Source organism: Acipenser ruthenus, chromosome 17 (assembly GCF_902713425.1).
Source record: "Acipenser ruthenus chromosome 17, fAciRut3.2 maternal haplotype, whole genome shotgun sequence".
Lineage (NCBI taxonomy): Eukaryota > Metazoa > Chordata > Actinopteri > Acipenseriformes > Acipenseridae > Acipenser > Acipenser ruthenus.
In genome coordinates this window covers 25,104,691-25,120,895 of record NC_081205.1, presented here as the reverse complement: position 1 = coordinate 25,120,895, position 16,205 = coordinate 25,104,691, and the positions used below count along the sequence as shown (strand labels likewise).

The 16,205-nt window shown below is 37.8% G+C and overlaps 1 protein-coding gene across 3 annotated transcripts in view; it reads left to right on the top strand.

Moving 5' to 3' along the window:
• The first annotated feature begins 11,763 nt into the window (after positions 1-11,763).
• Positions 11,764-16,205, top strand: part of LOC117423408 (neuroligin-1) — a 194,399-nt gene continuing 189,957 nt past the window's right edge. The window contains exon 1 of one of the 3 annotated variants that reach the window (XM_058990200.1): positions 11,764-12,013. The gene's annotated coding sequence lies outside the window, so the exon portion shown is untranslated. Of the gene's footprint in view, positions 12,380-16,205 lie in introns of all 3 variants that reach the window. The other 2 variants (XM_058990199.1, XM_058990198.1) reach the window with 2 other exon arrangements.

Here is a 16,205-nt window from a genome sequence, read left to right as displayed (position 1 = left end):
TTTATAAAGACAAGGTATCAAGAAGAAAGGTTTTGGTTATTTTGTCTTGGGAGTGCATGAAGTGATTCAAATGCTTTTTACAATCCTTCACTTTCAGTGTACGTTCATGCCATGGTTTTTCTGTGGCCCAGAATTACTGCGCTCTTAAAAACCCAAGTCAAATGGAAAATTCTTACATGCAAAAGGCAAAACATGCAGGTCCTAGAAAAGTCACAATGGACCTGCCCACTAAGCCATGAGTCAGATCTGCTAAAACACATACATTATTGACAGAAACGATTAACAGGATAAAGTGCAAAATAATCGTGCGAAACAGACGATTATAAACAACCTTCCCAGTGCAACCTCAGTAGTGGACAACTGTACTTATATATCAAACAATTATCAAACCCATGTGTACAGTAAATTAATTAAGGATTTTTGTAACACTCATTGAGGAAAGCGTAAAATGTATGCCAGTTATCTTGATTGACTGATGACAGGAAACAGGTAGTGTGTCCCTACTGTAGGAGTCAATTACACGGGACTGTAGGTTGTGTTTGCATTCAGGGTTACATGGGTTGAATTCCGCTGCAGTGAGATGCATATGAATAGCTGTTTACTTTAGCTCTGGATTATCATTTTTTTTCATTGTCAGCCCTTGCTATAAGGCTCCACACTTGGTAAAATGAAATTACAATGACTGCAGTCCTCCAGTATAAAACAAATGTATTACAGTCACTCTTTGTATGTTGTAAATATAGTATGCCGCTGCTCTGAAGCACATTTATTTGATAAATTCTTAACACAGAACAACATAACACTGCTGGGTTTCAATGGTGCACATTGTGAGCGATTGACTATTTTAGACATACTGTACAGTGTTCATGTAGGTTACCAATGAAGGGTTGTTGTATATGCTTAAAACATTTAAAACCTCACTGTGCCTTGTATTCATATTATGGTAACAAACAAAGCTACAGTATGTGGAAAAAATACTATAGCCAATGTTGGTGTTTTTTGGTGAAAGCATTACAAAAAATGTTAGCAGTTTACCATAAACAAATAATGTATTAATATTTTTTTTAAGACTGAATGCTGATGCCTTTAAAAGGGTTAAAACATTGCCATTGCTGGAGCATCCGCACGTTCAATGACATTCTGTAGTACAGATAATACTGTACACCATCACAATGTTCCAGATTGCTTCGTCGCCATAGATTATATCACAGTGCACTACAGCTTGTGGTTTCAGTTGTGTACGAAATGGAATTATAGGCTAAATTACAGCAGCCATGGAGATTACAGCAGAAGAGAGCAAAGTAAAAAACACTGTTAACATTTCCAAATTATTTAAATAATAGTGCTGTGAAGAAATTCATTTGCAGTTTTGTGATTTCTTTGAGGGTGCAGTGGCATTTGTAGCTGCTGGCCTCTTTCTGGAAGTCTTTTAAAGCTTTCTCTTTATAGATATATCTGACAGTACTCAGAGTGGTGTGGTTTAAAGCAGTCAGAATATACATGACAGAAAATCAATTTGCCTTAAGGAATAGTACCATCGGGACATAGTTATTAAGGTGAAATTGAGAAAAAAATGGAAATATTATCATTACATTATTTGCACGATATTATGCAGTTTAACATGCTTTTCCCTTGCCTTCACTGTGCTTTTATTATTTGTTTATTTTAGTAGACGCCTTTATCCAAGGCAACTTACAGAGACTTGGGTGTGTGAACTATGCATCAGCTGCAGAGTCACTTACAATTACGTCTCACCCGAAAGACGGAGCACAAGGAGGTTAAGTGACTTGCTCAGGGTCACACAATGAGTCAGTGGCTGAACCGGGATTTGAACCGGGGACCTTCTGGTTACAAGCCCTTTTCTTTAACCACTGAACCACACAGCCTCCATATACTCCCAGGATATGATACAGCCTCCATATGCTCCCAGGATATGATACAGCCTCCATATACTCCCAGGATATGATACAGCCTCCACATGCTCCCAGGATATGATACAATCAATATGTTGTTCAAAAGAAAGTGCTTGGGCGGTTTCATCACAATCGGACATGTGGTTCTCTAGATATTTTTAGAATTCTAAAATGACATACAGAAAGACGGACAGCCTTCAAATACCGTAAGACCATTTATTATAAGGATCTTACCAAGTTTCACCACAATTGCACAAGAAGGTTTCTAGATATATGCAAAACAATTGTACATACTTACTACCGGTTCCACTATATGCCCTGACAGAGATGTGCATCCCCAGTGTGCAACAGAAAAATATGATTTCTTGTACAATTTATGTTGCCTAAATGAGATGCTCTATACTGTTACAAAATCTTGAGGAGACTTAGAATATATCTGTCAGACTAAACACAATCTAAGGTAGTTTGGATTGTGGCAATATAGTAAACTTTGGTAAGGTACATTAATGCTCCCACCAACAGTGGCAATATTTCAGACAAAGATAAATGCATGTGTCTGTGATTGTTTTAATTTATTGTAGCTGCTGTACTTAATCTTTTAAATGCTAAGGCAATGTTTTGGAAATTAATGCATAAACCCAGTACTGCTCTACTGTCTCTAGGGCACTCTGTGAGATATGCTGCATCTTAAGGGTTTAACTCCAGGTAAATGAATACATTCAATTGTGTTAAGCAAAGGAAATACTGTACTATTGCTTCATGGGGGATTTCGTCTACAATCTGTCTAGTAATAGGACAGAAAATGGGGGGTAAAAGCAAAAACTAATTTACTGTGGTAAACTTTCATCAGGGTTGCACAGGTGGAAGCACCAAATAATAAGTACCAAGATTCTAGGATTCCCATCACAGGTTAGGGTCCTGTGTTTGACACAGGAACTGCCAAATGTGGGGACCACCTGTCTCGTATTGGGGTTCCATTGTCAAGATAGCATTACAAGCAGCAAGAGGCAGCACTTACACAGAGACACCTCACGACAATTAGGAATGCTTTAGGTGTCCCCTGACTCTGTAATCATGCAGTAGACTTGACTAACCAGAGGACATCAAATATTAAAGATATCAAAGAGCTTGAAATGTAATTAAATGCAATTTTGGATATGTCCCCTACTCTTGTACAGTGTTTGCAATCATTCGGAGCTGTTCTGGGCTGTGTTGCTCCAAATCAGAGTTATATTTTTTCTTTAAATCTACCAGGCTTTGAGCTTGTCTAGAGAATTCTCAGTGCTGGGATTGAACTGCCTTCTTCTGTCCATTGAGATCATGTGACTCCTCTCTTAGCCCCGCCTGTTCTACGTTTCTATAGATGGATAGGGCTTGGTTAAAAGGTCTCATTGTCACATGATTTGAATAGAATGAGGAAGGCTTCTCCAGGCAAGTTCAAAGCCAAGTAAATGCATATTTTGAGAAAAATTATGATCTCTCAAAATTGGAGCAGCAGAATGCATAATCACTCTACATGGTTGCAAACACCATAACAACGTGAATGAAATGAAATCTGAAGTAATGTATTCATTGAATACAACCTTTGCAATGGGATATGACTGTACAGTCTGTATAAAACATTAGGGATTAAAAAAAAAATACCATTTACTGTATAAAAAATAAAGAATACATAGCTTTTATTACAATAGTACTGTCAGATTCTGCATCAATTTTTCATTAGCCTGGTACATTTATATGCTGTGGAGGTACTGACAACGTGGAAGCATCTGTCAGTATTAAGGATGTCACTGGTGTGTGAAGTAAGAAGTCCCTCTCACAATGAGCACTGCCTGCTTCTTGTTGGAACTGTAACTACTGTAACATTTAATTAGATTACTTATGCAGTCATTTCCATGCTTGTTATGCTTCATGGTTGCGCACGTCGTCTGTAGGTGTCCTCTGTCATCTGCACTAGCTCTATTATTGGGTATCTTTTCTTTACCAATAACCATTCATATACGTTTTCAAAGCACTCATTTGTCTTAATGAAACTTAATGAACTCCTGCTCTGATACAACACCCGGTCTCATTAGCAATAAAACTCCCATAACTGAAATGACGGTTATGAGCAATTATGACATGAATTGCTCATGAATCTAAAAAATAATGAATTGTGCTGCACAAACACTGTGTAACGTGTCAATGTAATTACGTTCAGATGCACTTTTAAAAAGCAGTGGCAGCTTTATTTTTTTATTTGAATCCTTAGTGCCTTTTTTGTTATGGATGACAATGTACAAGTTAACTATCAAACAGTTGCATACAGCTATGACAAAAACTGACAAAAATTGAAAAATTTCAAAAGACATTTTGAAATCTAACATGAAATACTGTGCTACTAGTATGGCTTCCGGTAGATTTTTGCTATATCATATTGTACTTTCTTTGTTACATGATGTGAAATGAATTAATGTTTTCTCACCATATAGCGTCAATTTGTAATGTATATATATATATATATTTAAATGTTTATAAAACGTAAAATTATTTTTTCCATTTCTGTTTTGGTCACTTTTCTAAAAGTTTACCGTTATACCATGATAAAAGGACAGGAAAGTGTAGTAACGTCTAGTAAAGGCATAGATAAAGCCTGATAAACATATCCAAAATATAATCATGGTTAACCATAATAAAAGTGTGCAAATGCATAGTAGTAGCATGAGAAAAACAAGGTAAATTGCAGCTTACTTTTATCTATGAAGTACAGTGCAAATAGAAGCCATTTAAATTAGTAATTAAATAGATGTAGCAAAACTAAAATGAATAGCATGCTAATTAAAGAGGGCTTACAGTACAGTACATCAGGCATGCTATTGTGCAGTGCTATGATCATTATCACTTTGAATATAGAATTTAACAGACAGAATCTGTAACGTGCCATAGCTTGTCTAGCACAGAGCTGGACCTTTCTTACTAGTACAGAACAATCTACGGAGAACACAATGATGGCAAACTGAAAATGTCTGACATGGCAGTGACAACAAATCTTCAATATGACCGTCTTCCATTTCAACAACAGGATACCTTAATATGAGGACTCCTTAATAACCAGCTGCACAGAACATGTCTTTGGGTACGTTTACCATAGGGTAAAAAATAGCCTTCTTTGTTAAACGTCAGCTAAGGTATAAACCTTCAATTGGTCAGGTGTGGGCTGAGTGATACAGTGATGAAAGAATGAGCCAAGGCTTTAAAACACACAATGTTATAGCTGTTCATTTACTGTGATATGCTGTGACAGAGATCGAATGATTCTTGGTGTTAATCTCCCTCTTGACCTGCGAGGCAGCTGCATAAAGGGAACAGAATACCCTGGACTAAATGGCACGACAGTTTATTCCCAGGGTTAGGTGGAAGTCGGCCATCTAGAAAGAGGGCAAAGCTACAGTATATGAACTCAATAACCCGGACAGGAAATTGCGTGGCACCCGCGGATTGAAGGAGCGGATGCGCTCGTTGACCAAGGGGTCATGGGTGATGTTATAAAAAGGGGACGTAGTGATGTGATGCTTTTCCTTTATGAATGGTTACGTTAAATGACCAGTAGGAGAACCTGTGTTGTAAAACGTGAGTGTTTTGTTTGTTTTTGTTTGTCATTAATAATACTGTTTGTAATTATTTGGATGGCTAACATGATCTGGAGCTGTCGCCAAAGGCCAGCACTAATCCCGGATCAACAACACTGCACTTTGTTTTCACTAAAGAACTGTATTCAACATGAGCACTAGAACATGCACTGTGGACTGGTGTTGGTGTTTGTGTATGTGTTACATGTGGGTGAACTAAAAAGGGGACTGTTATTATTTCAGGGCCAACCCGCGGATTACAAATAAGCAATACACACTGCTGTATTGCTTCATTACCATTGTTATTATTTACTGTTGTTTTGCCATCAGGCCATTGGAATTAAAAAACCATTAAACAACATTGCACCTGGATTATATTTGTCTGTCTGTTCATTGATCACCAGCACCTGCACACTGTTAACCACTTTGCCACATATGCATACCCCATAGGCATTTCTGTTATTCCATCATTGTGTTCCCCATTACTTGCTCTGTGCCAGTACCAAAATACAGCACTCTGTTGGATAACCAAGTCACATTACATGTGGATATCCTCCAAGCCAGGTACTTTATGTCAGCCCTATATTTATATAAGATCAATCAAAAATAATTATAATTAAAGAACTGTGTGGGTTATATTAGATTTAAAGGTCTGTAGTTAAAGTTATGTATTGTAGTTGAAGATATATTTGATCCAATTGTGTCATGAATCAGTGATTTACATTTATCATGTAAAGCTGACAGCTTCAATTGTAATCAAATCAGATGGGACTGCAATGACATCCCTTTCTTTCCTAATGCATTTAAGGCCCTGCATACTGCACATGTTTGGCTACAAAAGATAATTTACAATTAATCTGATCTCCAGTTTTTTTTAAATTATGTTTTCAGAATACAAACAAAACATTAATCAAACAAAAACTGTCTATAAAGGCCACTTAATGATTAAGAGGTCGCCATGTCTACCAATTTAAACCTTATTAATCCTTGTTGTAGAGCACTGCACACTCTGTTTAACCAGAACCCGAGAGCCCCAGTTCTGGGTCCCTTGTAAGCAGAGACAAAACATTCTCCTGAATTGCGTGATGTTCTTTTGTCTAATGTCCAAACTTATTTTGGACTTAGACCTCTTGGTCCCTAAATAATCTTTTTTGGCAGCAGTTAGGCTAGATAGAACAGCACCATGAATTAAATGAACCAGGTCATACTGAAGGTTGTATAAACCTCTGTCCAGACACACGGTGCCAGCAGCAGGCCTCTGCTGGTGTGAAAGAGGGATCAGGAATTAATTTTGATTTGGAGGTACCTGTAAAATGTTGCGTTCAGTAGAGGAAATGCCCAGTGTGTTGATGTCTTTGAGAAACCAGGGTGAGAAGGGAAACACATATGACGGGTGTGAAAAAATTGTGAGAAATTTGAAACAGCCATTTCAGTCAGTGGTACACTTTTTTCAGATTACTTGAGTACTGGTAACATAAATACTGCAGGGAGGGGGTTTATACTTTAGCACATGAGACTTTCAGTCTAAGCCTACCATTTAAGCCACTTGCAGTGATGACAACAAAGGAAAGTGAAGAGAATTTTGTACATAGTGTTCTCAAATGCTTTAAAGTAGTGACCTTCAGCTAAATTACTATAGCAAATATAACACTGACTTGATTTTCAGGGCTTTGTATTTGCCATGTCAAACTGATGTGTGTGTGTGTGTGTGTGTGTGTGTGTGTTTGTGTGTGTGTGTGTGTGTGTGTGTGTGTGTTTGTGTATTTGTACCTGTTTTAGAGTCATTCAAGTAATTTCAGCTTTAAATTAATTTATCTGGGGGCACCATTTTTTTTGTTAGGTTTGGAGGTGTTCATTAATGTGCCGTGATAAATGGGCTATTGCGAAGACACCACAATAAACACAGTCAAACTGTAATTCAAAAAAGTTCCCTAGTTTCTCCCATAAATTTAAATAGTAAAATTAATTCTGTCAAACTGCCCAGTAATTTAACATCAGGATATGTTCAGTTTACAAAATGTAATGCCATAACTTATTTTTTGAAGACATGTTATTCGCCTAATAGGAGACTTTGAAAGCTGGAAGAAAAAAGTACAGTAGGTGTGGAGAACTGAACAGCTATCAAACAAAAAAACAATGCAGAAGCGCTATGCAAACACATGCTCAAAACCAGCTGGGCTCTTGTACTACAGATAGTCAGGCAATCCTAGTGCTAGTAGATAATATATGTTAATGGACAGCCTACCTATCTGTAAGAAGTCCCAGATTCCTAGAATGACTATCCCTGGAATAGAGGAATCCTATGGTGATAAATATGTCATTTTTGTCAATGAATTCAGATCCCACCATATTGCAACACTTATTGTGAAAAGCAGGATTTCTTAGAGCAAAGAAACCTCAATGTGCTTTTTTGACATTTGTTTATATGGTTCCAATGCATGAAGAGTCTTTAAGCGCTCACAAAAAGATGTTCTTATATCATAAGAGACAGGGTCAACAGAACACTTTACCATATAATATAATACCAATTCCAACTTTCAAGGTCATTCAGAAGCATAGTCGACATTTCTGCTAAGCTTCTATGGTTATAAAAACTAATTTCACAGCTATTTGATTTCAGCACTTCCTAATTTAATGTTACCTGACTGATTTCCTGTGAAAAATGCAAATATTAACATCTCCTGAGACAAATCCTTTGAAAACCTCGCCTCGTTTTGCCAATAAACCCAACATTGTATTTAGTATTGCACATGCATGTGTGTGTTTCCTTATCAGTCATGATAAAACATCTACATTGCATCGGGTTTCACAGACCCTAAACCACATTTCATCATAGACTTCCAGTCTAAATTCTTGGCAAATAATTTTCTACGGTTCTTTTTGTATTACACGAATACTACCATTGAGTGTTTTTGTAATTATGGATGCATCACTAACCTTGGACAACCTATGGGTCGGGTAATCTAAACAGACCTGAAGCCAGCCATTAGGCCCTTTACATATATATTTGAATTTCACTTCAGCTGTCAGAATATTTGAAACCTACCATACAAGATGTTTTTTGGACTCATAGAATTCTGTCATTTCAGGCACAGGGTTTTTTTTTAACCAATATGGCAGTATTGATAAACAGACAAAAATATATTTTACATGGCATATATAAAATAGACAGACATCTATTTTTCCTGCATACTAACCTGTGCTAAACACACTGTATATAACCAGCCCTTCAATTTGAGACCCAGTTTCATTGACAATTTCTTGCCCATGCACTTGTTAAGTGTCTAATACTGAGAGCCATAGCGTTACCTTTATTTTCAAGTCTTTATGGATTTTAGCTTGCACAGTATATTAGCCAACTGTGATTAAATGTCAGGAGAAATTAACGTAGCACTGTGATATTTACTTCCCAAGTGGAAATGTGTTTCTAGAACTTATGCTGTAAGTAAACAATACTTAATAAGCCATATCGCACATCAATAGAGCAGCAAGTGCATATGACTCAATAACTGCAGTGTGTGTTAAAAGTAATAAAGTTTATGATTCCTATAGAAATAAAGTAATAGGCTATTTCAATGATGTCAAAAAAGATGAGACAATGCTTAAAAAGACAGACTCCTATGAAATCCTGTGCAGAATTTATGAAAGACTTTACAAATTTTTTTTTTTTACAAATTTAGTTGTTGCCATTTATTTTTCTTATTTTATCCCAATTTGGAATGGCCAAATATTTTTAGGCTCAGCCCACCGCTACCACCCCTATGCTGACTCAGGAGGGTGAAGATGAACACACGTTGTCCTTGGAAGCGTGTGCTGTCAGCCGACCGCTTTTTTTTCACACTGCAGGCTCACCATGCAGCCACCCAAGAGCTACAGCGTCAGAGGACAACACAGCTCTTGAGCAGCTTACAGGCAAGCCTGCAGGCACCCGGCCAGACTACAGGGGTCGCTGGTGCGCGGTGAGCCGAGGACACCCTGGCTGATCTAAGCCCCCCTCCCCCCAGGCGATGCTTGGCTAATTGCACGCCTCCCCCTGGGAGCTCCTGTCCATGGTTGGCTGTGGAATAGCCTGGACTTGAACCGGCGACGTCCAGGGTATAGAGCGCATCCTCACTGCACGCGGAGCGCCTTTACCGGATGCGCCACTCGGGAGCTCCCCTATGAAAGACTTTTTAATTTCAGTGGTACAGTTGTCTAAAGGATTCCTTCAATGATCTTCAAGTATTGTAATGTCTGTAGTATTACCAGTCAATCATAGGAAACACTCACTCACTCCTATCTGGAAGTATATACTTCCAGGGTAGAGTTGTGAAGATTTGTAAGTTATGCTGGAGGTATTCTGCTACCAACACTGCACAGCCACACACTTTTTTATGACTAGACTCTGCCCAGTACATCCATTTACTGAATAGTTTAGTATATGATACCAGTTATTAAAAAAACAATTACTAGAAAAAGAGATCTCTGCATTGACATTCAAATGCAATAAATCCTTTATTCTGGTCCAGTAGTCAAGTATTAAGATCATGTTTCGTTGTGAATGAGTTTAAAACAAACACAAGGAAAGCTCATGATGTATCAACAGATTGTTTTTTAAAAAACAGTTTTGATTACTGGGCTCATTAGGAGGCAGTGTGGTCCAGTGGTTAAAGTCCAGGGCTTGTAACCTGAAGATCACTGGTTCAAATCCCACCTCTGCCACTGACTGACTCACTGTGTGACCCTGGGCAAATCACTTAACCTTCTTGTGCTCCATTGTCAAATCTGTATGTCAGAACTATTCTCTTACTGTAAGCAGTGCTTAATTTGAAACTAAAGAGGTGCCCGGGTACAAATTAAGCACTGGTATGTTTTTTTTTGTTTTGCTCTATACCTCATATTTTTTGTGTTGTTTCTTAACCTAATCCCAACTTTAAGGTCACTACTGAATCCCAGTCCCGAATGTATTCTTAGCCTTAAGCCACTATTAAAACTGATATTCCTTCTTCAGTCCCCCCTGGGTGACGTCAGAGTGACTAACTGCTGGTGCACAATAGTAGACTGCATTTCATTGGAGGGTTGTCATGAGTCAGCATTTTAAATGTAATCGAGGTTGACAGAGGTGGAGTGTGCTATCAGTAAGTTTACAGTTGTAAACCTGCTGAGAAACATCACAAAGCAACAACTGAGTAAAAATCAATACTAAGGGGATGTGTGTGCGCGCCATGGTTGCATTGCCTATAATCCCTATGCTTTATGGGATTCTGGATACATTTCCACCCCCCTCCAACTGGCCCTTTTGCCAGAACTCAATCCAATTGAAGCGCTATGGTAACTTTCCCAATGTTTCCAGGCAACCCAAATTGCAACACTGTACATTCTGTTTAAGGATTACTGCAACTCACTGTTTGCCAGCTTCCTTCGCTGCTCTCCTAGGAATACAAAGTGATGGGCATGATCGTTAACTCACAAAAACTTTTCCAATGCCGTCACTGTCATGAATGACACTCAGTGGTTTCAATGATTGTTGTTGTTGAGAGGCAGATATTTTGTTATATTGTTGCTATTTTGATTGTTGTTGCATTGCAATGTGTTATATTGTATATTTATCTGTTAGCAGATTTTTCAACAGCTAGCCTCCATATCGTGTTATACCGAAAAAACGTACAGAAGTAAAGGCTTCAAGTTATTCATCCGTGGCGAAATTTCTATTTAACTTTTTTTTTTTTTTTTTTTTTTAGAGAACTAGTTACACTTTTATAAAGGAAATTTAAAGGTGACATACACGTTACAGCTCTATGGAGTACATAATTGATTGCATTAGCATGTTGCCGTTCCTTTAGTTTAGACGTCAGGGAATCCATTTGCCCAACTTTTGACCCATGGCATTGAATTTGAAAGTGCTGTACGTCAACAAAAGATTTCTCACTGGTCATAGTTATTCATTATTCACGTTCCAGCTTCCTTTAAGCTTTGCGAGTTACATTGTTTCTCAGCTTTGTTCCTTTCTTAGGATCAGTTTAAAAATCTGTAATTGAAAATCTGCATTCCAGTCCAGAACATGAGATAAATCAGCATCGCATGTTGATTTACGCTGTAGTTGGTTCCTATTTGGAACAGAAGAGTGTTGGCAAGACTTGCTTGTACTGAACCCAAACAGCATTTCATTGCATCACTGTAACATTCCTCCCTTTTAACGTCATATCTGACGTGCAGCCCCCTTCGACACAGTCTTTCTCTGATCAGGATTACGGCTACTACTCCACATCCTGCAGAGAGCAACTCAACTTCACTGCAAGAGCTGGAAAGGGGGGGAAAGGGCATTTAATTATTTATTTATTTATTACTTGGAAAGCAACTGCACCATTTCTGACGTATCCTCAAAAGGAGAGAGGCGGTCTACTTTATTTATCTTTTTTGTTTTTGTACCGGGCTTTTTATTTAGATAGGGTGGATATAAACGACCCGTCCTTAATGGTTTGAAGACCATTACGAAAAAAACCCCCAAAAACGGTCAGTATATGATGATCTCTGTCACTTGTCCATGCAATAATTCCCAAGGCTATTTTTAAGACCCTACGGCTTTGTGTCTTATCCTGCTGGGATTTCTGACAATTTGAACCTGCAAGGATTCTCTTTTAACATCTGAATGTGACGGCACATCGTGCAAAAAAGAAAAAAAAAACACACGAAGGTTTACAAGTAGGTGTTTGTTGTTTGTGGGTTTTCCAGTATTTTTGCAGTCACTGGACTAGACTGCTCGAATGTTTTCCACAGATGTGTGCTTCTGGATTTGATCAGCACCTAAATCGTAACATGAAGATTCTGTAAAACATACGGTTGATTTCAAACTCAGAAGTGTTAAGTAGTTTTTAGAAGGTAAGATCTTATAGTCATATTAAAAAAACTGTTTTTTTCTTTTTAAAAACTGAGAGGTGGGGATGAGCTGATCGTAATACATTTAAGTAGACCAAATATTCTCTCATTAATTAAATGAATACATTACTGTACAAATAGCCTATCCATCTATGTTCGGTACACCACGAACATTTTAGATTTTACTATTTAAATATGTAGGCTATTGCATTTTAATTTACTATTTGCAATTTGAACTTTAAAATGTAGAAAACATTTTCACGTTTTCGATGTTGCTGCAGAAATCTTGCCTTAAATTAATGGATTATACGTAGTATGTAAATAAAATTGTGAACAGTGAACAAATAAAACGAAAAAAAGTGTTTTTTTTCTGTGAGCAATTCCCATACGCTTTATCGATACGATTTGCGTTTAAGATATTAATTTTATACTTAAATACTACAACTCTACATATATTTCAGTTAGCAATGTTTTTTCATCATGCATCATTTCGTTATAATTTGCAAATTATATATATATATATATATATATATATATATATATATATATATATATATATATATATATATATATATATATATATATATATATATAAAGAAAATCCTCCAGCAAAAGCTTACACCCCCAAAACCTATTCAAACTTTAGTATGCATTGACAGCCAGCATTCTTTAGTAACTGGTTTCTAACAGAAATCGTTCACGATTGTATTCACTTTTCTGTTTGGTAACAGCTATTGCACACCATTACAATTAAACTATTGTTTTTTTGTTTTTGGGTTGTTTTTTTTTTTTACTCACAATGGCCATTAAAAGACTGTGAAAAATAAAAAAAACAAACAAAAAAACCCACTGTGTTATATTTTAAATATTAGGTATAATTATAGCCACCCTAATCCTATTTCGTTTTGTCATGCAGGCTGTCTTTATGGTCTAATATCGCAATACGTATGTACTGTAGTTTTCGCAAGTACTTGGATGAGCTGGGAAAGCGGATGAATTGCACGGTCAGTGTTCTCACACTGTCCTATTATTATTCCGCTTCAGTCAATCAATAAACGAAGTGTCACCACTGAATCATATATTTCACGGTTTACCATACACTTATAACAATCGGTCACTTTCACCTGCTTACTGAACGGATTATTAGCCTTATACACTTCATACTGTAGGAAATGCAGTATACAGTAATTACCTTTAATGTACAAGTATACATTTTCTGAGAGTGATATAATCTGCAGATTTTTCCAAAGGTGAAGATCCCATTTGAACCACAGGTGTCCAACATTATGACTGCCTGTAGGTGGCAGTGCAGATCAGATTTTCGATTTGTTTCAGCGGCAGATACAGGTCATTCATCTTGCTACACTAATTGCAGCGTTACTGTAATAGCAGCTTCATTGCAGAATTGTGGCAAATAATTAATTGTTGCACACGTGTTTGCTACATAATACTCAGTATACTCTTTATAAAATATAAGAATTAGCTATAGCATAAAACACACCCACATTAAATGCTACTTTGAATCCACACGTGTATTGTAATTAGTGATTTTTTGGTGAATGTATCTGAAAAGAAACATTCTATGGGTTTAATCCCATTGGATGAACAAAAGAAAATATAACACCTTGGCTGGCCTTTTCAATCTGCTGCATGATAAAACAATGCTGTCTAATGGAATCGTAGTGTATAATGACGTGTTAAATAACAGCTAAGTAACTAATAATAATCATATTATACAACAAATACATATATTTTAGAAGGTGTCAGTAGACTACTGTTGTGACTGAAAGCTTTATTTATGTGCCACATATTGCAGTAGTGCCAATATACAGGGCTGGCTTAAAGTTGATCTGCTTGGGGCAGATCCACATGATTTGATTAAATCTAGCAAACATGTTTGAGGCCTTAACTCATTCACTCTGCATTGTATCACTGGGAGATGTTCATCGCAGTGAGCAATTTTTTTGATTGCGTCATTGTGTTCCCCATGTCTCATTCTGTGCCTGTACCAAAGTTCTGCACACGACATTGGCCACATCATGTGGATATGCTGTATCTTAGGTGACTATGTCAGCCTTGTAAGTTAACTTAACCACATTTCCTGGCATGCACCCCTCAAGCCTGCCCTGGTGAGACCACAATCCTAGGGGTGAGGAAGCAATTCAGTCCCCAATTTCCAACCGATCATCCTCTGTCTCTGTGCTTACATGTAAATACCTGAAAATACCTGACAATCAATTCTGCCCGGCATGATGTCCAATATATTAATGTTTGTTCATGAAAAACATATTTTGAAACCTCAATTTTCATCTAATTAGTGTCTGATCAAGCAATTGATTTCACAGTGTACAGTACACAAGAGATTATCAGCGCGTCTTGCTGCAGTCTACTGCATTTTGTACCTTAATTTTCCTTTGTATGCCCTTGAATGAAGAAGTTGCACGGAGAACCCTTTTTGACGACTACCTGACACTCCTGGCAAACTTTCCCCGTTTACCCAGAAATCAATTCATCAGTCACTAATTAGATGAAAAAAATTGGCATGAAACAAACCTTCATGTTTTGTGGAAGGAAAAATGGGTTTCAGGGAGTCTAGTACATTACCTGTGTCACGTTACAGCGGCAAATTTTGTTTTTGCTGCATGTGTTCATCATACAGTGTCCGTAATGCTGTGCTATCTAGGAACATTAGGAAATTGTCTTTTGTTGACCAGAAACGAGACTAACCAAGATTTGGACCTGTTATAAGATTCCTCCACCACCACTTCTAATTGTTTGTGAACGATTTGGCAGAGTTTGACCTTGTGACAGGATAGCGCTGTGGGCCCAAGATGGTATTAGCAGGAAGGAGACTCAGAGTCAAGAAGCTGCAATTCAAGAGCTGGGGGGCAAAATAAAGATTTGAACAAAACAAGCAAATGCAGGCTGGGCATTATCCTTCACTACTCAGCTGCAACCAAAACACAGTTTCACACACTCATCTAACTCCCAAACAAAGGATTTCTCTGCCCTTTTATACAGATGCCACTCCCCAACTAGCACTCAATTACCTAATTAGAGAATTGCCACATCTGTGATTGTTGGCAGGGACAGAATTAACCCCATCCCTGCCAACCTTACATTCCCACTCACTGTTGCCTCAGACTTCTTAAAGAAATCTAAAGAGCAGGTTTGTACCAGTCCTTCCCCTGTTCCCCAAAAGTGTTCTTCTTAGAGTTTTAAGATACAATGCTGCTATGTTCTTCGTACAGGTTTAAGATACATACTAGAGCTCCACTGGCTTTTCGTGCACACCATTGAGCGACTTCTAACTCCATTAGTGGATGTGTCATAGCTGATGCATTTCTTTAGCATGTTGGTTCTGTAAGAATGTGAACCGCAATCCCCTCTGTCTCTCCCTTGTGGTGGAATATCACAGCTGTGAGGTATTTGAATGGGCCCCCAAGGGAGCACTGCATTGGCTTTGAGATCCCAGAAGTATAGGAGAGTTGGAGTTGGTTCACCACAAGACACCACAGCTGGTGCAAGGCTAAACCAGACCTCCAGCCTGAGCTCTGTTGTGGTTCAGTAGCTTGGTGTCATACAATGCTTAGGTTATGAAAACAGGACCAGGACAGATGATGCCTATTGAGCTTCATCCCTCCTAGGCCAGTAAGGGGGTTACATCAGCGAGGTGACATTCAAATTGGGGAGAAAATGGGTCTCATGTTTGGTGTCCTACTTTTCCTAAAACATTTATGTTAATTTTTGGAAACCTTGGTACCTTGGTGGCTCATTTGATTGCTGTCTCATGTTGATGTGTGTGGGCCTTGAAACATAATGACCTACT